The sequence below is a fragment of the Sciurus carolinensis genome, chromosome 19, assembly GCF_902686445.1.
Source record: "Sciurus carolinensis chromosome 19, mSciCar1.2, whole genome shotgun sequence".
In the NCBI taxonomy this organism is placed as follows: domain Eukaryota; kingdom Metazoa; phylum Chordata; class Mammalia; order Rodentia; family Sciuridae; genus Sciurus; species Sciurus carolinensis.
The window spans coordinates 17307889-17335477 of NC_062231.1; the positions used below are offsets into that span (position 1 = coordinate 17307889).

Genomic DNA, 27589 nt, shown 5'->3' on the forward strand with positions numbered 1-27589 from the left:
AGGCAAGTGCTTTACCACTGAGCCACAACCTCAGCCCCAGGCTAACTGTTTTAAATATTGACTTTGTAACTTGATACTTTACAAATTTCTCTCATTTTTATAGTACTTACAAAGTGTACTATTGGAGGCATTATGGCCATATATATACTACTATAATAAAATACAGTTTCTAAACTGTATTCATGAAGACATTTGTCCCAGAAGGTCAGTTGTTTGAAAATAACTGAACTATTTACAATAACAAAATATTTTATTATTTGAGAAATACTGCAGGTTCTATCCCTGTCTTGGAGGATCACCAGGCATATTAATGTATTCAAGAATTTGAGAAGACTTGAGGGTTAAATGTGTCAAGCTAACAGAACTGGAAAAATGTATCCTTATGTCAAGAAAATCAGAAGTGGCAAGTTCATGTAAAGAATAAAAAAAACACTTAAACTTTACTTTTGCTAATAGAGCAGACACAATTCTTTACCAACCCCACAGTTTCTGGCTAGTTATCTACCGTCCCCTGCACCTCCTCTCCTAACTGAAATCCGATTCTGTTCAAATATTGGTGGCCACCCATGAAAGGGGAGCAGTTGGTGGATCTCTCCCGAGACTCATCCTGACTTGACATCGTCCATGCCATTACCTTTGGAGGGCCTGGTATAGGAAAAGTCAAGGAACACAGTTCTAATCATGAGAAATTCGAAAACAGCTCCAGGGAAACTTCTAAGAATGTTATTTGCTCTTACCGTGAGATTAGTTGATGACATCGAAAAACTCTTTCCCCATACACTCCGCAATTACTTTATTTATTGAATAGGCCTGAAGAAAATACACAGTACATACCCACAATGAATATGTGGCAGGGACATGAAAATACATCTGAGCTGAGTGTTAAAAGCCTAAAAAACAAAAAAATCACCCTACGTTTTTTGTTTATTATTGGTACTGGAGATTTAACCCAGCACTTAACCACCGAGCCACATCCCCAGCCCTTTTTAATTTTTTATTTCAAGAAGTTATTGAGACTGGCCTTGAACTTGTGATCCTCCTCCCTCAGCCTCCTGAGCTACTGGGATTGCACCACCAACACTGCAGCCAGCTCCTACATTTGTTTTTATAATGGAATGTATTAAGTGGTTTTGCCACTTACTAAAGTTTGATACTCAATAACTTCCAGGCTTGCTTAAACACTATTTATGCACCACTTTACAACATTTTAAAGGACTACCATTAAGCACACAATACACACACATTGGAATACGGCACTAAATATTTTCAGCAGCACAGCTGGAAACAGAATTTTTTAAAAAGCATTTCCAGTTAATTCTCCATTAATGGCTCCTTCTTTCAACCTTTCTGATTAAATGAGATGCTGTTTTGTTTCTTTACCCTTTTACTTTCTTTGTAACGGCACTTCATCCTTTTTGTCATGTTTCCCAGGAAAGAGTCTAGGGATTTGGAGGAAATGAGAACTCTGAGGCATTATCTTCCACTCCTACAGCATGCAAAGAGGCTTAGCTTTCCAAGTCTCCTGATTTTCTGCTCCCATTGTTACTTTTACCTGGAGTCCAGTATTTATCTTCAAACTGCACACTCTTTTAACCCTCTCTTGAATAAATTGTGGATTGCCCTACACAAGAATAATCCATAAAGGTTTTTGCTATCAGAAATTCTAATGTTTGTAGTGCTAGCGAGGACATTTCTTTGAAGTACCTGCTTAACTTGCCCATTCAAACAAACCGCTTCTCAGAATATGTGCCTCAGTAAAGAAGCATCTGCAAATTGTTAGGGGAGAGACATGGAAATTGAACAAAATCACTGACATGAAATTATTAATATGAATAATGCTGTTTGAAGGGAAATCTAAAAGAGAGAGAGGAGAGACAGGACAGGATGCTGGGTGGTCCTGGAAACTAATAAAAACATCTGCTATGACACTAAGATACAGTTACCAGGAAGATCCAGGACATTGAACCAACTGGCCCACTGCGTCCCCCATGCTTCTAAGGGAATGAAAAATTGCAATTTTTATTCTGATTTCAAATATTAATTCAAGTAATTTGTACTGGGAAGCCCTCTCTGAAACAATGCCCATTTGGTGCTGAGGACCCTTTTAAGAGACCAAGCTGCCTGTTATACTGAGAGGCACCTGGTACCCATAAACCTTGCATTAAGCAAATTAATTCTTTTGAGCATCAACACTCAATTACTTCTTGAGGTGGAAGTCCTGAGTAGTGAGGTATATAATTAACTGATGTTTGGATATATGAAAAATAATAAATACCCTAATAAAGAGGAAAAAATGTTATAGGATTTTTTAAAAGAGAGAGTACATTTTGGTTACCAGGAAACTGCTAGATTCTGAATATGGAGGATACAGGGACGGCAGGGTGGGAAGATCCTGAAGTGTTTGGAGAAGTTGCAACATTTTGAAAATACAATATGGGTGTAGTTACCCAGCATGTCTTATTAAGATACTACTGCTATCCTGTCTAACTCAGAAAAATAAATAATTGTTGACTTGGTATTTTATCCCCTCGCAAGTATATATTTCCCTTTAGAAAATGAAGACTAATGGAAAAATAAGATTTGGTGTTTACAAATGTTTACTTAGTGGCATCTTCTATAGTGACCCCATTTAGAGAATCCAAAAGTAAAAAAAATCCATGACTTTGCAAAAAATATTATCAACAGAAGGAAAATCAGAAGGTCTGCATCGAGTCAGGAATAGAATTGTGCCTCTACTCTTAGGTGAGGATGAGTGAGAACTGAGTGGGATAAGTGAGTTGAGAAGAGGATGATGGGGTCCCAGTGGGTCCCGGCATCATGGGTACCATGTGTTTATTTGTAGACTTTTTATGGGCCACGTCCCATCGGAAGCATGTTTCACAGTTTGACGTTTAGCTCTCACGACACACTATGGGGCAGACACTCTCATTTTCCCACTGATTTCCTTCTGTTACTCTACCGCACACTATAGACAGTGAACCACATGATTTCCTCCCCAGCTAAACAGGGGAAAGTGATGAGCTTGAGGTTTTCTCCATTAAATCTTTTCCTTTTCAGCTTTAGCTTTGAATCATAAATAATATTCAAGCTCATGCAAGCCATGATTCTTATGTAAGTTTTCTTATCCTCACTGGAAGTTTCACTGGAGTTTCCACTGGAGGAAATGGAAGGTTATGGTGACCACTCTTGTAGCATTCCCAGGTCTTTCCTTGAGTAAAAGGTCAGGACTCAGAACAATTATCAAAAGTTGGCGGAAAAACCAAACTACATTAAAATAAAAGAATTTTAGCAACTTAAGAGTTAAGAAATTATTAAAGAAATCAGCATCTGGTCTTTAACCATGACTTTATTTTGATTAATGTTTATTGTCCAATAAAATCTCAAGCACATATTATTTAAGATAGACATACAAGTAAGCATGTACCCCCAATAGGTTGTTACCTGAGGGGACCATTCTATGAGTAAGAAAGACTTTGCACTGAGCATTACGTGGCTATTCACATACACGCTGGCTCCATGTCTAACGACACTTTCTTTAGCAGGCATGGTCCTGTTTACGAAGATCTGTAGACCTTAAAACGACCCAAAATTTCTGATTCCGGCAGTTTCTCTTGATGGTTATCAGGCACTCCTGCCTAAGAATCTCTTTAGTAGCCTCCAGTCTTACTTATTCTTGGGGTTAACATAAGTGTACATCTTAAGTTACATTTAACTCTTGTTTCTTCTTTTAAAATGCCTGGGAATGACTATGTTTTGATTTTAACTGTTTTGCTAGGTGTTCAAGATCAAGCTGGTCAAACTGACGTTGTTCTTATCTGTTGTTAAGGGTCAGCTGAGTTCCCACAGGGGTCTCTCATGGAGAACTTGAAAGTAGCTTCTTAGCTCCTCTAGTGCCTTTCGCTAGGTATGGTCTCTTTGATGAGGTGACATCCTTTGGAAGCATCAGGGATGTCTCCCTTTTTCAATGACCCTCCTCTTTGCAGCAGGGGCACTGATGGGCTTTTCATCCTCTAGTGGTCTCATTAATCTCCCTGATTGGGAGATCATGTGGCCCAGAGTTGCAAAGCTCCTTAGAGAAGTTCTCCCATTCCCTGGGTTCAGACTGACTCAGAGGGCAAGAATTAAATATTGTTTTTCTTGGTCCCTGTATTTAATCTCAATCTCTAAGTTTGATCTTAAACATCCAGCAAGCCAGTCTCACCTGTCATAAAGTAAGAGTACTGGGCTTTAACTTTAATGTTTATGACTTTACAGTCATTTACCCCCTTTTATTTAAAACATTAATCAGTCAACAGTTATAGAGTTTACTGGGAAAATAAAAAATGGAATTAACAACAGTAAAACATTTAGTTCGTGTAATAGCTATCCTGAATCTTGGTTGAGCTACACATTATATCCCTTGTTTGAGATAGGTGATGGCTTATTATCTCAAATTAATTTAGGTTGTTTGTTCCTGAAGCAGTACTTCTGCAATTGGGGTCTATATTATCTTATCTATCCTATAAAACAAAAAACAATCTTTTGAATATAACTTTAAATAAGCTGAAGTCTGGTTTGTTTTGGAGCATTCTGACATGCAGCAGGGTGGGAGGCAGAGCCTTATCTCAGGTAAGGCGGGGCTAATCAGATGTCTCTAACAAACAATTTGAGTAACCCCATACATGTCAAATCTACTGATTTTACTTTAAAAACCAAGATATCATACAAGTGTATTGAACAGTATCTACCGACTCCAGTGGAAGAAGAGTCCTGGAAACAACTGATATTAGAAATTTTATAGATATCAACATTTTATTAATTTGACCACCTAGAGACTTGTGAGGTAAGTAATTTCAAAGATATTTTACTTTCATTTGCTTACCCAATTTAAAGTGAACATTTTGAATCACGTGAATTAAGGTATCTGGATCCATTTTTTAAATTTTAATGTTATGAACTCTTGCTCTTTGTGTCAATTTTGCTATCATGTACATACATAGACAACATGACATTAGACAACACAATATACACATAACACAAAAGAAAGGCCTTGTAGCCTTTTATAGGTGACTTTCCATTGCAATGTAACAGATATTCAAAAGTAACTCTAGAGTTGAACAAAAATGGAATCGATAAAAAAAACCATTAACCTAGATATGTAGGATCAAAATTGTAAGTTCGAAAAATATAGCATTTAAGGAAAAACAAGACAAAACAAGAGTCCTAGAAGAAAAGAATGATAATGGCCATTAATTATAGCATGAGAGAATGAGAAAGAGAAAGGCAGAGAAAGGGAGGGCGAAGAAAAGACAGAGAGATAGAGAGAGAAAGTTCACATTTGCAGGAAAAGCAAAGATAGTAAGGAAGAGAAAACTTGGGCAGCAAACCAGTGGAGTCACCTCCGGGACCCATTCCCAGTCTCGGCCAGGGTAGATCCAAGGCTGACCTCTCCCAGCTGGCTGAAACCGGAATTGGAGTCAAAGTCCTGATAGGGGTGGTTAAGACCCACACATGCTAGAATCTGGGAGGGTCTGAAGCCAGACTCTCCCTCCTTCTCTTTCCCTCCCCAGCTGCTACCATCCCTTGGCTCAGAACCTCCACGCCGAGGTTGGTTGCCATCAAGAAGCGAGCCAGTAGGCGAGCCAGCCCACCTGACCCCCAGAGATCAAGGTTGGATGCCATTACTGAGCCAGCCTGCCTGCCTGCCCCCACTACTCCTGAGGGACACTGCACTGGCCTCTGTGCTGACTCAGCGCACCCTCACTGGGGCTCCCCAGCTTCTTTATAAGCTGGTGCAGGCATTTTGAATTATTCCTGAGGGCATGGCCATCATCATCGGAAGGGCGGTTCCCTTCCTGGGACACCTGCAGGAGACGGGAGGCCCTTTGACAGGACCCAGGATTCAAGAGGAGGAGGTATTGAGAGACTCGGGACCAGCTCAGAGCAGCCGGGTGAATCTCTCCCACTGGGCAGGCTCCCCGAATGGGGCAGTAGTCACGGAATGCAGGGAAGTTCCTGGATGCTGTGAACCCGGTCAACCGGGAGAACTACAGAGGAGGGCCGCACAGCGAGAGGCTTCGATGCAGAGTGAGGATCCCAGACCAGGGTGGCAGGACCAGACCACAAGCAGCTTCTTGGAGAAGGGCCGCACAGCCAGAGGCTTCAGCACAGGGCGAGGATCCCTGGCCCAGGTGATAGCTCCAGTCCCCAAGAAACGTGGCAGAGGAGGGCCGCTCAGGGAGAGAGTCCCTCACAGTGCCGGGCTCCCCAGTCCAAGTGGTAGATGCGGACCTATAGGAACATTGAAGAGGACGGCTGCCCAGTCCAGGTGGTAGTTCTGGACCGAAGGGAACTTCTCGGAGGAGAGCTGCCCAACAACACTTCCCCACCCAGTGAGTCTTCCCCACTGAGCGAGGCTTTCCCACCTGGGCAGTAGAACTAGAGATACAGGCCCAGACCAGACGTGCCCCAGACCACAGTCTAGACCCCCGTTGCCTGACTATCGGTCACCAAGTGGAGGTGACTCTGCCCACTGACAGGGAATATACCCCACCTGAAGGCCACCACCCCTAGAGGGGCAGCTTCCTAGTGGAGCACCACATTATCAAGTTCCTCCAAGACTTCAGTTACTGAAGACGAGGGGTGAGTTATTGGAAATCTTCAGGGACACTATAAGTCAATAGAGCAAATCTGCAATATCCCAGAGTTTCACTTCTAGAGGGGTAGATACCTGAGCAATATGAGAAAACAAGGGAAGAAAATGTCCCAAACAAACCTAGATGCTACATCAATAAAATCCAATGACAGCATGGAAGAAGAAATGTCAGAAAGGGAGTTCAGAATGTACATAATTAAAACGATCAGAGAAGCAAACAATGAAATGAAAGAGCAAATGCAGGCTTTGAATGATCGCACCACACAACAGTTAAAAGAGCAAATGTGGGAAGTCAGAGATCATTTCAACAAAGAGTTAGATACTGAAAAAAACAACAAATAGAAATCCTTGAAATGAAGGAAACAATAAACCAAATTAAAAACTCCATAAAAAGCATAACCAATAGGATAGAACCCTGGAAGACAGAACCTCAGACATTGAAGAAAAAATATTTAATCTTGAAAACAAAGTTGACCAAACAGAGAAGATGGTAAGAAACCATGAACAGAATCTACGAGAATTATGGGATGTCGTGAAAAGGCCAAATTTAAGAATTATTGGGATTGAGGAAGGCACAGAGAAACAAACCAAAGGAAAGAACAATCTATTTAATGATATAATATCAGAAAATTTTCCACATCTGAAGAACGAAATGGAAAATCAAATACAAGAGGCTTATCAGACTCCAAATATACAAAATTACAATAGACCCACACCAATGCACATTATAATGAAAATACCTAACATACAAAATAAAGACAGAATTTTAAAGGTTGCGAGAGAAAAGAATCAAATTACATTCAGGGGGAAACCAATACAGATATCAGGAGATATTTCAACCCAGACCCTAAAAGATACAAGGACCTGGAACAACATTTTTCAAGCTCTGAAAGAAAAGGGATGCCAACCAAAAATCTTATACCCAGCAAAACTTACCTTCCTATTTGATGACGAAATAAAATCCTTCCATGATAAACGAAAGCTAAAAGAATTTACAAAAAGAAAGCTGGCACTACAGAACATTCTCAGCAAAATATTCCATGAGGAAGGGATGAAAAACAATGACGTAAATCAGCAAAGGAAGGAATTATCCTAAAGGAACTGTCAAATAAGGAGAAACTAAGTCGTGTCAAAAAAAAAAAAAAAAGAGCCAAATGACCAGGAATACAAATCATATCTCAATAATAACCCTGAATATTAATGGCCTGAACTTATCAATCAAAAGACATAGACAGACAAATTGGATTAAAAAGAGAGAACCAACAATTTGCTGCCTGCAAGAGACTCATCTCACAGAAAGAGATACCCAAAGACTAAAGATGAAAGAATGGGAAAAACATACCATGCACCATGCATATGGACTCAGCAAAAAAGCCGGAGTATCCATTCTCATATCAGATAATGTGGACTTCAAGCCAAAGGTAGTCAGAAGGGATAAAGAAGGACATTTCATACTGCTTAAGGGAAACATAGATCAGCAAGACATAACAATCATAAATATCTATGCACCCAGAGTGGCTCATCCACGTACGTCAAACAAATCCATCTCAATTCCAGAAATAAAATAGATCACAAACAATAATACTAGGTGATTATAACATACCTCTCTCACCGCTGGATAAATCTTCCAAACAAAAACTGAACAAAGAAACCACAGATATCAATAACACAATCAATAATTTAGCCTTAATGGACAAATATAGACTATACCATCAACAAAGAGTGAATACACTTTCTTCTCAGCAGCACATGGATCGTTCTTTAAAATAGAACATATTCTATACCACAAAGCTAATGTTAGCAAATACAAGAAGATAAGACACTACCTTTTATTCTATCAGATCATAATGGATTGAAATTAGAAATAAATGACACAATAAAAAACAGAAACTACTCCAACACTCGGAGATTAAATAATATGCTATTGTATGATGAATGGATAACAGAAGACATCAGAAGGGAAATAAAAAAATTCTTAGAGGTAAACGAGAACAAAGATACATCATATCTAAATCTCTGGGGCACTATGAAAGCAGTACTTAGAGGAAAATTTATTTCATGGAGTGCATTCAATAAAAGAAGAAAAAAATCAACAAATAAAAGACCTAACACTATAGCTCAAAGCCCTAGAAAAAGATGAACAGAGCAACACCAAAAGTAGTAGAAGACAGGAAATAGTTAAAATCAGAGCTGAAATCAATGAAATTGAAACAAAAGAAGCAATAGACTAAATCGACAAAATAACAGTTGGTTCTTTGAAAAAATAAACAAAATTGATAAACTCTTAGCCACACTAAGAAAGAGAAGGAGAGAGAAAACTCAAATGACTAAAATTTGGAATAAACAAGGAATTATGACAGAAACAAATGAATTATAAAACAAATTAGAAGCTATTTTGAAAATCTATAATCCAAAAAAGTAGAAAATTTAGAAGACCTCAACAGGTTTCTAGAGACATATGAATTACCTAAACTGAACCAGGAGGACATACACAATTTAAATAGATCAATTTCAAGTAATGAAATAGAAGAAGTCATCAAAAGCCTATCAACAAAGAAAAAAGTCCGGGAACAGATGGGTTCTCAACCAAGTTCTACAAAACCTTTAAAGAAGAGCTCATTCCAACACTTCTCAAAGTATTCCATGAAATAGAAGAGGAGGGAACCCTCCCAAACTCATTCTGTGAAGCCAATATCACCCTGATACCTAAAACAGAGACACATCCAGGAAAGAAAATTTCAGACCAATAACCTTAATGAACATTGATGCAAAAATTCTCAACAAAATTTCAGCAAATCACATACAAAAATATATTAGAAAGATAGTGCACCACGATCAAGTGGGTCTTATCCCAGGGATGCAAGGTTGGTTCAACATCCGGAAATCAATAAATGTCATTCACCATATCAACAGACTTAAAGTCAAAAATCACATGATTACTGCGATAGATGCAGAAAAAGCATTTGATAAAATACAGCATCCCCTCATGCTCAAAGCACTAGAAAAAATAGGGAGAGTGGGAACCTTTTTTAACATTGTAAAGGCCATCTATGCTAAGCCCATGGCTAATATCATTCTAAATGGTGAAAAACTGAAAGTATTCCCCTAAAAACTGGAACAAGGCAGGGATGCCCTCTTTCACCACTTCTATTGAACACTGTCCTTGAAACTCTAGCCAGAGCAATTAGACAGACCAAGGAAATTAAAGGGAAATGAATAGGAAAAGAAGAACTCAAACTATCCCTATTTGCTGATGACATGATTATATATTTAGAGGAACCGGGAAATTCCACCAGAACACTTTTACAACTCATAAGTGAATTCAGTAAAGTAGCAGGATATAAGATCAATGCTCATGAATCTAATGCACTTTTATACATAAGTGATGAATCTTCAGAAAGAGAAAACTACCCCATTCACAATACCCTTGAAAAAAAATAAAATACTTGGGTATGGATCTAACAAAAGAGGTGAAAGACCTCTACAATGAGAACTACAGAACACTAAAGAAAGAAATTAAAGAAAACCTTAGAAGATGGAAAGATCTCCCATGTTCTTGGATAGGCAGAATTAATATTGTCAAAATGGCCATACTACCAAAAGTGCTATACAGATTCAATGCAATTCCAATTAAAATCCCAATGACGTACCTTACAGAAATAGAGCAAGCAATCATGAAATTCATCTGGAAGAATAAGAAACACAGAATAGTTAAAGAAATCCTTAGCAGGAAGAGTGAAGCAGGGGGTATCACAATACCAGAACTTCAACGATATTACAAAGTTAATAGTAACAAAAATAGCATGGTATTGGTACCAAAATAGACAGGTAGGTCAATGGTACAGAATAGAGGACACGGACACAAACCCAAATATATACAATTTTCTCATACTAGACAAAGGGGCCAAAAATATGCAATGGAGAAAAGATAGCCTCTTCAACAAATGGTGCTGGGAAAACTGGAAATCCATATGCAGCAGCATGAAACTAAACCTCTATCTCTCACCCTGCACAAAACTCAACTCAAAATGGATCAAGGACCCTGGAATCAGACCAGAGACCCTACATCTTATAGAAGAAAAATTAGGTTCAAATCTTCAACATGTTGGCATAGGATCAGACTTCCTTAACAGGACTCCCATAGCACAAGAAATAAAAGCAAGAATCAATAACTGGGATAGATTCTAACTAAATAACTTTCTCTCAGCAAAGGAAACTATCAGCAATGTGAAGTAAGAACCTACAGAGTGGAAGAAAATCTTTGCCACTCATACTTCAGATAGAGCACTAATTTCCAGAATCTATAAAGAACTCAAAAAACTCTACACCAAGAATACAAATAAGCCAATCAACAAATGGGCTAAGGAAATGAACACTTCACAGAAGAAGATCTACAAGCAATCAACAGATATATGAAAAAATGTTAAACATCTCTAGTAATAAGAGAGATGCAAATCAAAACCACCCTAAGATTCCATCTCACCCCAATTAGAATGGCGATTATCAAGAATACAAGCAACGATAGCTGTTGGCTAGTATGTGGAGAAAAAGGTACATTCATACATTGCTGGTGGGGTTGCAAATTAGTGCAGCCACTCTGGAAAGCAGTGTGGAGATTCCTCAGAAAGCTTGGAATGGAACCACCATTTGACCCAGCTATCCCACTCCTTGGCCTATACCCAAAGGATTTAAAATCAGCATATTACAGAGATACAGCCACATCAATGTTCATAGCTGCTGAAATCACAATAGCCAGATTGTGGAACCAACCTAGATGCCCCTCAATTGATGAATGGATAAAGAAACTGAGGTATATATATATACAATGGAATACTACTCAGCCATGAAGAATAATAAAATTGTGCCATTTGCAGGCAAATGGATGAAATTGGAGAATATCATTGAGATAAGCCAATCAAAAAAACCAAAGGACGAATGATCTCGCTGATAAGTGAATGATGACACATAAAGGGGGATGAGATGGGGGTAAGAATGGTGGAGGGAATAGAGTGAAAAGAGGGTTGGGAGGGGTGGGGGGAAGGAAAAAAATAACAGAATGAATCAAAAACTTTTACCCTATGTAAATGTATAATTACACAAATGGTATGCCTCTACTTCATGTACAAAGAAACAAGATGTATCCCATTTGTTTACAATAAAAATAAATTTAAAAAATAAAAAAAAAAGAAAGAGAAAACTTGAATGTGGGGAAATCTCTTTCCATTTCCCTGAGTGCTCTCAGAAATTAAACAGATCCCTAACAATGTTGGGATCTAAAGTGCTGTTTTGTTTGAGGTCCGGGGTGAGGCAGAGGGATTCTTAAATTAACTAAGAGGCAACCCAGGGGGTCTGGGTGGTAATTGAGTGTGAGCTGCCATTGTGAGAGAGGAATTGGTGAACATAGAGGCGAGTCATCTCTCGGCCCCCAGGGAATCACCAGAGCAAGGAACAAGTTCTCCAGGGAGTGTCACTACCACTAGATAAGCATGGAGGCTAAGTATGTAGGGGCACCCGGGTGCCCGGGGCCAGGGCTTTCATAGAGACAAAATGTCATAGAGAGAACCCAGGACCTGAGTAGGTCTCGCAAGAGGCAGTCCTCTTAGGAAAGAGTCCCTGTCAGTCTGGGGCTTTCTCACCTCTCAGGAAAGAGTCCCCATCAGCCCAGAGCTGTCCCCCCACGGTCAGTATAGGGATTCAGCTGTAGTTGCAAGAACCGTGACTGCGGGTTCCCCGGACCCACTGAGAGCCTCAGGGGTGCTGGACGCTCTACGGTCACTTCCCAGGTAACCAAAAGCCAGGGGGGAAGTCACTTACCAAATGAGGCCGGTGTCTGAATGTGGAGGAGAGCGTCCAGGTGAATGGACGGTGAGACCAGCGTCTGGGGTGGGGAAGCAGATGGGATTCCATTTGCCTACGTGGCGGTAGAAGAGCCCATTCAAGTCACGGCACCAATGAAAGCACCCAGAAACCACCCCGGACGTGGGAACTCACCCAAGAGATTTTATTAATCTTACAGGCAGCGTATCTGCCTGCTGGGTGAGAGAGAAAATGAGAGAAAGAGAGAGAGAGCGCAAGGCAGAGAAAGAGTGAAAGTGAGGAGGAGAGAGAGAGAAAATCGCGGGGGAGCTGTTCCTAAGTAGTAGAATTTCTCCGGCTAATAACAGTGGACCAATGACTGGTGAGGAGGCTCGCGGGCTAACAATCTGGACCAATGGCTGGCGAGGAGGCTCGCGGGCTAACAATCTGGACCAATGGCTGGCGAGGAGGCTCGCGGGCTAACAATCTGGACCAATGGCTGGCGAGGAGGCTCGCGGGCTAACAATCTGGACCAATGGCTGGCGAGGAGGCTCGCGGGCTAACAATCTGAACCAATGGCTGGCGAGGAGGCTCGCGGGCTAACAATCTGGACCAATGGCTGGCGAGGAGACTCGCGGGCTAACAATCTGGACCAATGGCTGGTGAGGAGGCTCGGGGGCTAACAATCTGGGTTGTTAAGTGGTGTTGGGGAGGGAGAATAATGGTGGCAGCAAAATAGCAGATCTGTTGCCAATACCTCCCAAATTAGATGACCAAAAATTAATTGATGGCTTGGGATATAGCTCAGTGGGTAGAGTGCTTGCCTCGTAAGCACAAGGCCCTGGGTTCAAATCCCCAGGACCGCAAAAAAAAAAAAAAAAGAATTAATTGAAACAGGACCAATAATAATATCCCAATGTTCTGTGGCTGAAACAATGAGGAGTTTATTAAAAGTGGTTTTTGTTTGTTTGTTTTTCAGTACCAGGATTGAACCTGGGGTGCTTAATCACTGAGCCACATCCCCAGCCTTTTTTTTTTTTTTTTTTAAGAGACAGGGCCTTGCTAGGTTGCTTAGGGCCTCACTGAGTTGTTAAGGCTGGCTTTGAACTTGGGATCCTCCTGCCTCAGCCTCCTCAGTCACTGGGATTACAGGTGTGCATTATTAAAGATTTTAAAAGAATTCCAGCAAGAGAGAAACAGTACCTAGTCAAAACACTCCATTTCTACCCATTTTTTTTCCCCAGGATGCTTCCTGGAGGGCTCTTCAATTTTCACTTAAAATTACATTTACTTGGGTAGTTCCATTTTCAATTTCCAGGTAAGTGTATGTAAAAATGCAGGCAGTAAATCACCCAGGGTGAACAGGGTGGTGGGTGCAATTTAGGTACAATGTGCACAGAGCAAGGGATTAAAAGGGGGGATGTTTCCACTCCCATCTTCAAGGCCCCAAACATGTGGAAGGTCTCCCGAGAGCCTCAGGCAAGGAACTTCTGTATTGCCAAGAGCAGTATTTTGGGAGTTGTTTGATATCAGTTGTTCAGATATCAGGTGTCGCCCAAAGCAACATAGCAATATTTAGAGGTGAAATGATCAGGTTATGAGAGCTACAACCTCATGGGTCCATCCTAATTTGAATGGAAGACTGGGTGGTAACTGTAGGCAGGTGGGGTGTGGCAGGAGGAGATGGGTTCCTGGGGGTGCCCTGGAAGGGTGCATCCCCCCTGGAACCCCTTTCCCCTTCCCTCTGCCTCCCAGATATCATGAATGGAGGAACAGCACTCTTCCACCAAGCCCTTCTGTCACGATGTTCTGCCTCACCTTGGACCCAGGGCTATGGAGTCACCTATTTATAGACTAAGAAGTTGGAGGCCATGAGCCTCAAATAAACTTTTCCTCCTCTAAGCTGTTCTTATCAGGTATTTCTGTCATAGTGATGTTAAAGCTGACTAAAACAAGGACAACGCCAACTAATTCAGCTAAGCTAATCATGACATTTGCTATTAAAACTAATACAAAAGAGGTAATATTCCTTGCTACTAAACAAAAAGTTATAGAATACATAAATTCTTTTAGTTTCTCATATAGATCTTTTCTCCTCTACGTTCTTATGTCAAATGTTTGCTTACACAGTTTGAGTGCTCTCTTTATATAACCCATAGAATCACTGGTGAAGGGTTCATTCCAGAACTGAGTAAAGAAATCCATTCCTATAGTCCAGAGCTTCAACATGTCGGCTTAGGACCAGACTTCCTCAACAGGACTCCCATAGCACAAGAAATAAAAGCAAGAATCAATAACTGGGATACATTCAAACTAAAAAACTTTCTCTCAGCAAAGGAAACTATCAGCAATGCAAAGAAAGAGCCTACAGAGTGGGGAAAATCTTTGTCAATCATACTTCAGATAGAGCACTAATCTTCAGAATCTATAAAGAACTCAAAAAACTCTACACCAAGAATACAAATAACCCAATCAACAAATGGGCTAAGGAAATGAATAGACACTTCACAGAAGAAGATCTACAAGCAATCAACAAACATATGGAAAAATGTTCAACATCTCTAATAATAAGAGAAATGCAAATCAAAACCACCCTAAGATTCCATCTCACCCCAATTAGAATGGCGATTATCAAGAATACGAGCAACAACAGGTGTTGACGAGGATGTGGGGAGAAAGGTACACTCATACATTGCTGGTGGGGTTGCAAATTAGTGCAGCCACTCTGGAAAGCAGTGTGGAGACTCCTTAGAAAACTTGGAATGGAACCACCATTTGACCCAGCTATCCCACTCCTTGGCCTATACCCAAAGGACTTAAAATCAGCATATTACAGAGATACAGCCACATCAATGTTCATAGCTGCTCAGTTCACAATAGCCAGATTGTGGAACCAACCTAGATGTCCTTCAATTGATGAATGGATAAAGAAACTGTGGTATATATATGCAATGGAATATTACTCAGCCATAAAGAATGATAAAATTATGGCATTTGCAGGCAAATGGATGAAATTGGAGAATATCATGCTAAGTGAGATAAGCCAATCTCAAAAAACCAAGGGACGAATGATATCGCTAATAAGTGGATGATGACACATAATGGGGGGTGGGAGGGGTTAGTGTTAGGGTTAGAGTTAGGGTTAGGGTTAAGGAGGGGGGCAAGAATGGAGGAAGGAAGGACTGTATAGAGGGAAAAGAGGGGTGGGAGGGGTGGGGGGAAGGGAAAAAATAACAGAATGAATCAAACAACATTACCCTACGTAAATGTATGATTACACAAATGATATGCTGTTACTCCATGTAGAAACAGAGAAACAACATGTATCCCATTTGTTTACAATAAAAAAAAAAAAAAAAAGAAAGAAATCCATCCCTACAGGTCTGGAGCCTCTCAGGCCACCACCAGTTCTGCCCCACAGAAATCCTGCATATGTCACTCCAGGAATTGTATCAAGGGTCGACCATCAAAACGCTCATGAATCCATTTATTTAAAAATGCCCTGAGTCACCAGATAAGAGGCTGTGAAATCTTTACAATGGCTGCTAAAAATACAAGGGAAAAGGATGATGGAAAATGGGTGTGGTGGTGACGCCTATAATCCCAGACTTGGGAGGCTGAGACAGGAGGATCACAAGTTTGAAGCCAGCCTTAGCAATTTAGGGAGGCTCTGTCTCAAAATAAAAAAAGGGCTGGGGATGCAGGTCAGCGACAGAGTACCTCTAGGTTGCCCAATTCCCAGAAGGAAGGATAGAATAGATGATGTGAGCAGGCTGAAGACCCTGGAACCACAATTTCATCTTTTTCCCCCTCCTTCCCTCTACTACTCTTGTTCCTCCTCCTCCCCTTTCTAGATATTAGCAAGATTTGTTAAACTTGGAAAACAGCATGTTTGTGTATGTGCAAGTAAAGCTGTTTTACTACAACATAAATTTTCAGTTGAAAAGGACAATGTTGCCTTAAATTTTCTGCTCCCAGAATGTTCTGCCTCCCAAATATAACTGCTTTCTCTTCTGATCTTAACACACCAACTTAAACAGAGTTTCTTCTAATGTGACACTATAGTCAATATATAACACCACTTGGTAAATATTCCAAGAAAGAAAAGAGAGAAGAAAGGGAGGGTAGGAAAAGAAAGAGGGAGATAAAGAGAAGGGGAGGGCAATACATGAACCTAATCATGTGTCTGTTGATGAATTTATAGGAAATAGAGAAGACAGGGTTTCACGTAAGACAAGGTGCAAAATCCTAAAGTGTGAAATTCTACAGCAGCAATGGAGAACATTTTCAGGTTACAAAAAATTTACTTGAGGAACATAACTCACAAATGTGGTAGATGAACCGTGTTTGGATAGTGATGTGAACAAATCAACTGTATAAAGACATTTATGAGGAAAGTGAGACGATTTGATGGCCTACGGGGTTACTCTTTCTTGCAAAATGCTCTCTACTAGAAGCCAGAAGAGACAACCCACCTGGCACTCTTGTAATGCCCTTAAAGCATTTCTGGCTCAACGCATGTCTCAGGTTTAGCCTCTCAGAGGCTTGCTCAGAGGGGAAGCCACCCTGCTCAAATCAAAGCTGCTCCTCTCACCCCAGTCAAGGTTTCCAAGGTTTCCTAGTGCTAGAGAATGAAAGCATTGTGTCCGAACTTAAAATATTAAGTTTGCATTTGAATGCACACTGCTTTCTCTATAATAATGGGCTCATTTCTACACTGGTCTAAATACATCTGTCTTTCTCACCTAAGCACCAAGTTCAAGTTGTCTGTTATTCATAGACAGCACTATGATGAACTACAGTAACAGCCAACATTCATGCAATATTTTTCTATACTCCAAAAGTTATTCCAAGCACTTAACATGCATCATCTCATTGAATTCTCATAATGGCCCTATGTGACAAATGCTATTATGATTACTGACATTTTGTAGATAGAAACCGAGGCTTAGTTTAATAACTTACTTAATGTTACACAGATAACAAGTGGCTAGTCAAGGAGCTGACTCCACATAAGACTCCCAATCCAGTGTGGGAATATTTTTGATGGAGGCATATTCTGCATACATTGAAAGCGAAGTCATGAGCGAACCATTCAATTTTAACTAATTTCCATGCACAGAACTTTTTTTTATTACAGAATTTTTTTGTGGGGGGGGGGTTATTCATCATTAATGCTTCTCACTAAGAAATATTTGTTGGTATGAAATCCAGGACTATACTTATGTTTATCCAAGTTTTTCAAATACTTGAATACTTGTATATAGAATCATACAATCTTTTGTCTAGGTTCTCTTGATCTACATAACACTATCAACTTTTATCAATTTTTTGCATGCATCAATAATTCATTTTATCATTATTATTCCACTGAAAGGATATAGAATTTGCTTATTTTCTATATAATGTCTAGGCTATTTCTAGTTTGGGGCTTGTTGAGGGGCTGGGCATGATAGTGCACACATACCTGTAATCCCAGTGGCTCAGGAAGGTGAGACAGGAGGATCACAAGTTCAAAGCCAGCCTCAGCAACTTAGCAAGGCCTTAAGCAACTCAGCAAGCCACTGTCTCTAAATAAAAATTAAAACCCCCACATGTAACAGGATTGCCTTCCACAGTTTCATGGATGCTGGTTGAAGACGCTGGACCCCTATCTTAGAGCCAGGCAGAGGAAGCAGCACAATTTTGTCTACACTGGGTCCCCGCAAGTCCGATGGAGGTGAAGCAGAGTTGTCCAGGTGGACTCTGCATCTGCAATGGCTTATGTGACAGCTATCAGTTCTGAGCTTCAACCATGAATCTTTTACACAGGACTTTCATTACACCTGACTTTGACTCCAGAGGGGTGTATTATTCTTATTATGATGACCGGTTACAAATCCTCCCTATTTTCCATAGGAGCCTACCACATGTGTCCTCCAAGATCACTGTCTACATAAAAAGATCTTGAAGAGATTTATAAGGGACTCTACTTCCAAGTTAAGCAGAAACAAGCAAACCAGAGAGAACTGGCCTCTGGAGGGCTGACTACTAATTAAATGGCTGTGAATATTTGGGGACATGCATCTTCATTTATCCTAGACAAATGCTTAGGAGTAGACTTGTGCACTATAGGCTCCAGGATGTTTAATTTTTTTTTTTTTTTTTTTTTTTTTTTGGTACTGGGGATTGAACTCAGGGACACTCAACCACTGAGCCAATTCCCAGGCCTATTATGTATTTTATTTAGAGACAGGGTCTCACTAAGTTGCTTAGCACCTTGCCACTGCTGAGGCTGGCTTTGAACTCGTCATCCTCCTGTCTCAGCCTCCCGAGCAGCTGGGAGTACAGGTGTGTGCCACTGTGCCCAGCCTGGATGTTTAACTTTTCAAGAGGGCAACAGCATCCCCGATTTTCACATTTTAACAACAGCATTTAAAAGATTGCTGAATTCTCTACATCTGCTCCCATGTTTGATGCTATTGATCGTCTTCATTTTATCCATGTGTAACACAATCTCATTATAGATTAATTAGCATTTCTCTGGTGAATCATGGTGATGGGAATTTTTTTCAAGCCTACTGGACAACTGTTTTCAACTAGTAGCCTCCCCTTCCAAACACCTTTGAAGAAAACACCTCAGGTCATGCAAATTTTCTACTAGGAGGACCATGTACTCCAAGAAAGGACACCTTAATGCCTGAATGATGGCAAAACACATTATTTAAAAATCATTAGACTGAATACAAAAGGACCAAAATATAAGAAATAAAAAAATAAAATTTTTTATATTGGCTACAACCAGTAAATTATACCATACAAGCTAACAACTTCCTCCAAGTCAAGTGTGACTAATGCTTTAGCATTTAATAAATCTTTTAAATGACATATTTAAAATATAAGGTTTCTTTTGTCGTTTCCAAATGAGCTACGAGTCAAAGCTTATGAGATTTGGAAATGGTATTCTCCCAAGGGCTTAAATTTATATGGGTGAAAGTTAAGTATTATTTATGTTTTGTTTAAAAAAAAAAACAATATATATATATATTTGATATTAACCCTGAATACCAGAAAGATGACACTTCTGTGAATCATTTGTTTACCAGAGAAAAAAGTGAAACACTTTGGTTGAACTCCCAGCTCTGCCAGATGCTGGTGGCCTGTAAGTGAGTCACTTAAAGAAACCCAGAACTCTGCTTTTATCTTTCTCCTAGTAGGCTGTAAATATCAGCAGCTCTACCGACTCCGCCAAGCGGTAGGGTGATCAGATGACATAAGGGATATTAAAACAATTTAAAGACTCTAAAGTGCATCTCATAAAACAGGTAAATCATTCCTCCAACATATGGAAAAAAATATTCAATCTTGCAAGTTTTCTAAGAAACACATTTGAAACAGAGGTAACATTTTAGTGGCTTTGCCAGTGGCTGAATAAATTAGTATGGTGCTTTCAGAGAGTTACTTGTCAATATACTTCCATTGTCCAAAAAAAATTCAGACTCTTTGAATCAGTAATGACAAACAAAGAAACAAACAAACAAACCCATAATGTGCATTTTAGCACACTTACCAGGGTTTCCTAAGTGCCAGGCATTGTACTGAGCACTTCCCATGAATTAACTCAGGGCTTCTCCTCAAATGCAAAACAAAACTAGGCAATTATATCACCATCACTGTTCATAAATTAGGGGACAGGCATAGAGGCACTCAGTCATTGCTGTCTGGTTTCAGTGCTAGTAAGAGGCAGGAAATGAAACTGACTTAAAGTGACTGTGCTTTGAGGTCCTCATTCTTTGCTACTCTATTACACAATTTCTAGAAATGTATGCTAAGGAAGCAAGTCAAAATTAGGAAAAAACAAGAGGTCTTCCAATATTTCCTAATATGCTTTGAATAAACCTGCAAACTATGGAAGTAGATATAGCAAAGAGGCAGCAGACGATGGTCTACCATCATAAAAATATCCATGCTGATCAACGTGGGTCAGCCAGCTTTTGTCCCCATGATCAAAAGACCTGACAAGAACAAGCAGAGGAAAAGTTTATGGAGCTCATGGTTTCAAAGGTCTCAGATCATAGACAGCCAACTCCATAGCTCTGGGCCACAGGTGAAGCAGAACATCATGGGGGAAAGGCGTGGTGGAGGGAGCAGCTCAGGACACCACCATCAGGAAGCAGAGTGAGCTCTGCTCACCAGGACTAAATATATATACCCAAAGACACACCCATAGTGACCCACCTCCTCCAGTCACACCTAACCTACCTACAGTTACCACCAGGTAATCCATTCAAGTGGACTAATATATCGATCATACTAAGGCTCTCATAATGCAATCATTTCACCTCTACACTTTCCTGCCTTGTCTCACACATGAGTTTCTTATCCTTATATTAGGCCCAGAGAATTACTGTGATTTTTGGTTTGGTCCGTGTGCCAGCCCTGAAAGTTTCCTATAGGATTCTAAAGTACAGTGCAAATACCTCCTGCCTATGAACCACAGGCAGGATCACAAACCCCAGGGATGTCCTGAGAAAGCCTCAGTCTCCAGGAGTGCGCATGAGTAGGAAAGCACCTACTATTCTAATCAAAGAGCACACACGGGGGGTTAAAAGCAGAGAGACTTAACAAATCATCTAGCAGCTTGTCCCAGGAGCAGTGAGGTAGTGGAGCGTGCTCTGGGCTCAGGGCACATGCAACCATCTCCATCAGAGCAGTGCAATCTCTCAAGAAAGTCACTTTCTTTTGGCCAAACCCTCCCTACTCAGTGACCAAATGGCAGACACGCCACACAGCTCAGGCAGCTTAATAGCCAGGAAGTCTCTAACACAGGGCTCCTGTCACACTCAAGATTTAGGCAGATGTTAAAAAACAACATCAACAACAAGAAAAACAAACAAAAAAGCCAGCAGCAGAAGTCTGAGGCTCTGTGCTTACAGGTGTCACTCGGCTTCTCTTCCCAGGTGTTAGATAGGTAGAGTTAAATGTCCTGGACACAGCACTGCACATTGTCACTGCGAGGTGTCTCAACCCAGGAGCACCACTCAGAGCCGAGGAAACAAGTAGAAATGCGGGGCTTTGGGTGGCGCAGACCTGGGGTGGGCCATTTTTCTAATGGAGGAACCACAGTCATGGGGTATAACTCAGCTGCCTCAGTCAGAAGGTGCCATGTGAACTTGGGCAAGCTGCTGTGCCTGCCTGAGTTCCCGTGTCCTCACTTACTACACAGCAAAAATAGCACTATCTCAGAGCTTCTGTGAGTAGGAAAAAAAAGTTTAAATTGGGTTTCATTTTTCTCAACTAAAAAGTGAGCATAGAACTGTAATACCCATTTAGAGAATGATTATCATCTGTGAAAACTGCTGGGGCTAATGACTGGCACATTGCAAGTGTTCAATAAATATTGCTTATTGTAATTACTTTTAAAAAGATGCCCCATAAGCACAAGGCCCTGAGTTCGATCCCCAGTACTGCAAAAAAAAAAAGATGCCCCAAATTAAAATCTTCAGTGTAAATCCTGTGAAAACAAACAATTCTTCTTCATTCAGATTTGTGATTCACTTGCGTGTATTTTTGGAAGACGTTGCCATTTAAGAAAGTATCTAATTACATTGGCTATTTTGATATTTTTCAGTATTATGGTTTTAACCCTGTATCTCAGTTTTTCCTAGTTGCACATAAAATGCAGCTATTCTTCAGTGATGAAAAGAACAATGAATCAAGGGAAGGATGTGGTCCACACTGAGATACTGATCCATTTTTTTTTAATGTGAGGAATAGCTAAGATATTACAGTTTATTGGATTTGAGGATTCTCACATTTTTCCTTTAAATGGAACACTTGTCAAATCAAATAAATGCAGATCTTGGTATTTTCTTTTTGTGCCTTCTACGAAACAACATAATGGGCTTAGAAAACATTTGAACACATATAGACCAAAAAAATCCTACAAAACCCCTGATTGAATCCATTTGCCTGGGCTGCACCTCCAGTTGAGAGATGCTGCTATTGTGCCCGAAGTGGACCAAGCGGGGCAACTTCAGGAAAATGCAGGTGTGTACCACCTGCTCTTCCTTTTCTAACCTCATCAATGCATTGAACTGGTTCATGCAAAGCGGATGCTTGTAACACGGAAAGTAAAATTAATTCCTTAATGATTACTTTATTAAACTCTCACTCCAATGATGAGCTAAGGCTGAAGATGTGAATGAACCTAGGCAGAAACAGAGAGGCTAGTGCTGGGTTTCACAAAGCCTGAAGCTTAGTACAGGAGAAAGAAAATCCCCACATACTCCAAGGGACAGCACGTCATGACAAATTGGACATGCACCTCTCAGAAGGAAAGACAGGCAAAAGCAGGAAAGTAGACAGTAAACCCTAGAACATTGTGGGACTTTAGTGGAGGCTGCTATGAAGAGGTGGCACCATGAGAAATGACGAGCAGGTGAGTATTAACTAGTCAAAAACTGTTCTTGGATAGACAGAGCTAATATTACCAAAATGGCCATACTTCCAAAGGCGCTATTCAGATTTAACACAATTCCAATTAAAATCTCAATGACATTCCTCATAGAAATAGAGAAAGGAATCATGGAATTCATCTGGAAAAACAAAAGACCCAGAAGAGCCAAAGCAATCCTGGGCAGGAAGAGTGATGCAGGAGGCATCACGATACCAGACCTTAAACTGTACTGTAGACCAACAGTAACAAAAAGGGCATGGTATTGGTACCAAAATAGATGGGCAGATAAGACACAGAGTCATACCCACGTAAATACAGTTACCTCATACTGGACAAAGGTGCCAAAAACATACAATGGAGAAAAGGTAGCCTGTTCAACAAATGGTTCTGGCAAAACTAGAAATCCATATGCAGTAAAATGAAATTGAACACCTATCTCTTACCCTGTACAAAACTCAACTCAAAATGGATCACGGATCTAGGAATTAGATCTGAGACTCTGCACCAAATAGAAGAAAAAGTAGGCCTGGATCTCCATCACTTTGGCTTAGGACCAGACTTCCTTAACAAGAACCCCATAGCACAAGAAATAAAAGTAAGAATCAATAAATGAGATGTATTCAAACTAAAAAGCTTTTTCTCAGCACAGGAAATAATCAATAATATGAAAAGAGAGCCTATAGAGTGGGAGAAAATCCTTTCCACACACACTTCAGACAGAGCACTCATCTCCATAATTTATAAAGAACTTAAAAATCTTTACACCAAAAATACAAAGACTCCAATCAATAAATGGGTTAAGGAACTGGGCAGACACTTTACAGAAGAAGATGTACCAGTGATCAACAAATATATGAAAAAGTGCTCATCATCTCTAGTAATTAGAGAAATGCAAATCCAAACCACCCTAAGATTTCATTTCACTCTAATTAGAATGGCTATTATCAAGAACACAAGCAATAATAAGTGGTGGTGTGGATGTGGGGAAAAAGGCACACTCATACATTGCTGGTAGAGTTGCAAATTGGTGCAGCCACTCTGGAAAGCAGTGTGGAGAATCCTCAGAAAACTTGGAATGAACCCACCTTTTGACCCAGTTATCCCACTCCTCGGTTTATACCCAAAGGATTTAAAATTAGAATACTACAATAACACAGTCACATCATTATTTGTAGCTGCTCAATTCGCAATAGCTAGAATGTGGAACCAACCTAGATGCCATTCAATTGATGAATGGATAAAGAAACTGTGGTATATATACACAATAGAATATTAGTCATAAAGTAGAATAAAATTATGGCATTAGCTGGTAAATGGATGGAGTTGGAGAATATTATGCTAAGTGAAATAAGCCAATCCCATAAAACCGAAGGCCGAATGTTTTCTCTGATAAATGGATGATGATACACAAGAGGAGGGGTGGCAGGGAGTAAGAGAAGAATGGAGGCAATTTGGATTGTGTAGAGGGAAATGGGGCAGGATGGAGTCGGGGGAGGAAAGATAGTAGACTGAGACAGACATTATTACCCTATGTACATGTATGGTTACACGAATGGTGTGAATTTACATTGTGTACAACCACAGAAATTAGAGATTGTACCCCCATTTGTGTACAATGAATGAAAATACAGTCTGAAAAAAAAAACCACTCAAACTTGAACTATGGAACAAAATAAACTTATATATACATTCCATTAAAAAAATGTAGTGTAAAATGAATTGTAGACAGAGAACAACATATGCAAAGGACCTGTGGTAGGGAGAATGTGGATCGCCTCACAGAATTGAAAGAGGGTCAGAGCACAGGAGCATAAGATAGAGCCTGGCCTCTGGGAGCCTAGAGATCATGCTGAGGATCTCAGCCTTGTTCCAATGAACAATGGGTGGCTATTGAAATGTCCTAAATATTGGGAGTAACAGGAATTAATTTTGCAAGATAAAAATAAAATTAAAATTATGAGTGTTTAAAATTCAAAAATACTTCTGCAATCTCAAAGCAAGTTCAGGAAAAGAAGCTACTGATATACACTTAGTGCTTGAGGTGTGATTTATATAGTCACATTAATAGTCAGGCTGGCAGACATTGTAAGTCTAATAACTAGCCTTTCTAGTGATATTTTTTGTACACTTGTATGCACAGAGTTGCTTCACCTTGGCTACTGACATCTTTTTCTTTTTGTCTTTTGTATTTTAAAAAATTGGATTCTAAAGTGCAGCCATTTGTTACAATTTGTCCAAAACTTGCACATGATGGTTGGATTTTTCTCAAATAATAAAGAAACTACATCTTATAATTCAACACTTTCCTTCCACAGCCAATTGCCCACTTCTTCCAGAGACCTGGACTGCTTTGGAAAATCGATTTATATCTGCTACTCCGATACTGGTAGGACTTCTCTGGAAAGTATTATTCTGTATGCTCTGGCTTCTCACCACTTCAGTCTCCACATTCTGCTTGGGCAAGTTTACAGGGCTGCCTGCCCAGCCCATAAGGGACAGCGGGGCCCAGGGGAAGGAGAAACCTCCAGAGAGAATTCTGTACACACAGTTATAATTCCCCACTGCATAATTAAGCTTCCTGTGAGATAGGAGTTTAAGTCCCCTGTCTTCTCCCTTCCTGCACACCACTTATGAGTTTTCATCAATATAATAAAACCTCAACATAAACTGGAAAAAGATTACCCTACTCGGAGTTCAGGAAATAAGAAAGGGAATCACTCCCTTCTCCACTAAGCTGTTTATTAGTGGTGACTGAAAGTAATCAATTGAGGATCATCATCAAGCTTGTCCCATTAGAGCTCTGTTGGCCTAGGTGTCATAAAGCAAAGGGACTGTTTATCAACAAAACAATTAGAAAGCATCTATTGATATTCCCTATGGGTCTTGGAAGGCAGACATCAGAAGAGAAAAAGCCCTAGGAGAAATGAGCTGCATTTACCTTTCCGTTAGTGCATCTGAGTGGCGATTTTACCATCTGCGTAATGGGAATGATCTCTTGCAGATAGCCCTCACAGTTGTGATCACCCTGCTGACAATGCGCTCCTGGAACAACTGCTTATGGGAGTTTCTAGCTCAAACTCTTACTTTTTGCTTCCACAGCACTAAATGCAACTTGTAATTATTTCACAAAACTACTTAAGGGTTTTCCTTCTGCCTCCCGTATGGGAATATAAACTAAGAGCCAAGGCCACATCTATCATCTCCTGCCCAGCACATTCGCTTGCCCTGTGCCGCTGCTCAGTATCCGTTTGCTGAGCAATTAGATGAGTGACAGAATGCATGAGAAAATGGATGCACACCATCAGCTGCTGATATACACACGCAATTCTCATGAGTGGCCATGCCCCCAGATAAAGCATGACGTTTTTGAAGGTTGAGTTTTGTTTTAATCTGTACAAGAGGGATGTACCTGCCCTGTCTAGCTCACTAGGATGATGGGGGGATCCACCTGAATGATTCACCTGTATGATATGAACATACAGATGGTACTGATAAGTGTTCAGAAAAATTCATAAGGTAAAGGATGTTGCAAGTAAAGGAAGAATAAAGACTGGTATGGAAATAAAAGAAGAACTGGCAATATAAATCATGGAAGGCTCTCCTTTTTCATGTGAACAGCAAGGTTTGTATCAGTCACCGCCATCAGTGAACACTAAGCATCTGCACCAGTGTTGTTGTGTTGCATTACTGTGGAAGAGCCCACACAGCAGGGACAACTGCAATGACGACATCATACAGATGAGGAGACAGGGCAGGATGAGAACGCTTAAGTAATTTGCCCATTGTTATGGTTGACATGAAGTCACCCCAAAAGCTCATGTGTAAGACAATGTAAAAAACTCGAGGTGAAATGATTGGATTATGAGAGCTTTAACCTAATGAGTGCATTAATCCTCTGAAGGACTAACGGGGTGGTAACCGCAGGCAGGCAAGCTGTGGCTGGTGGCGGTGGGTCATTGGGGGGTGTGCCTTTGGGGTTGACAGTTTGTTCTTGGTGAGGGCAGCTCTCTCTGCTTCCTGATGGCCATGTCCTGAGCAGCTTTCTTCCTCCACTGGGCCCTTCTCCATGATGTACTGCCTTACCTCAGGCTCAGAGCCATGGAATTGGCCATCTATGGACTGAGACCTCTGAACCCATGAATGCCAAATAACTTTTCCTCCTCTAAAACTGTTCTTGTCAAGTGTTTGGTCACAGCAGCAGCAAAAAAAAAAGCGCTGACTAAAACACCCACGAGTGTCAAGAGTAATAGAAAGAGCTGGCATTAAACTCAGGCAATTTGATGCCTCAAATCTTCACCTGTCTTATGAGCAGAACCATGAGGTTTCAGCCTGCAGCTGGAACTCCACGTCTGTACAGAACAGACTGTGTTTAAAACTAGCACAGAGCTTGCTGTGCCTAGGCAGGTAAACAATAAATATTATTTGAGGATGAGAAAATTAGAAGCCTCCCCAAGTGCCCACCCATTCGGGGTCTCCTTTATTGGACACAGGGAAACAAAATGAGAAGGAACTCTGAGAAGTTTTCATCTGGCTTTTTATAGGTAGTTGATATTTATCTTCTGAACTTTTTTTATCCTCTATTGAGATGATTATGACATTGCACAGACTGTAAAATCCTAAAATGCTTTTAGTGTCCATATTTCTCTTTGGGAGTGGAGAGAGGATTGGAAACCTCTAATTCCAAAGACTCCGTGGGAAGTTGCACTCCATTCTGATTTTCT

The 27589-nt window shown here is 40.4% G+C and overlaps 1 protein-coding gene across 4 annotated transcripts in view; it reads right to left on the reverse strand.

Moving 5' to 3' along the window:
• Positions 1 to 27589, reverse strand: part of Grm7 (glutamate metabotropic receptor 7) — a 902155-nt gene that overhangs the window by 284527 nt on the left and 590039 nt on the right. The window lies entirely within an intron of this gene.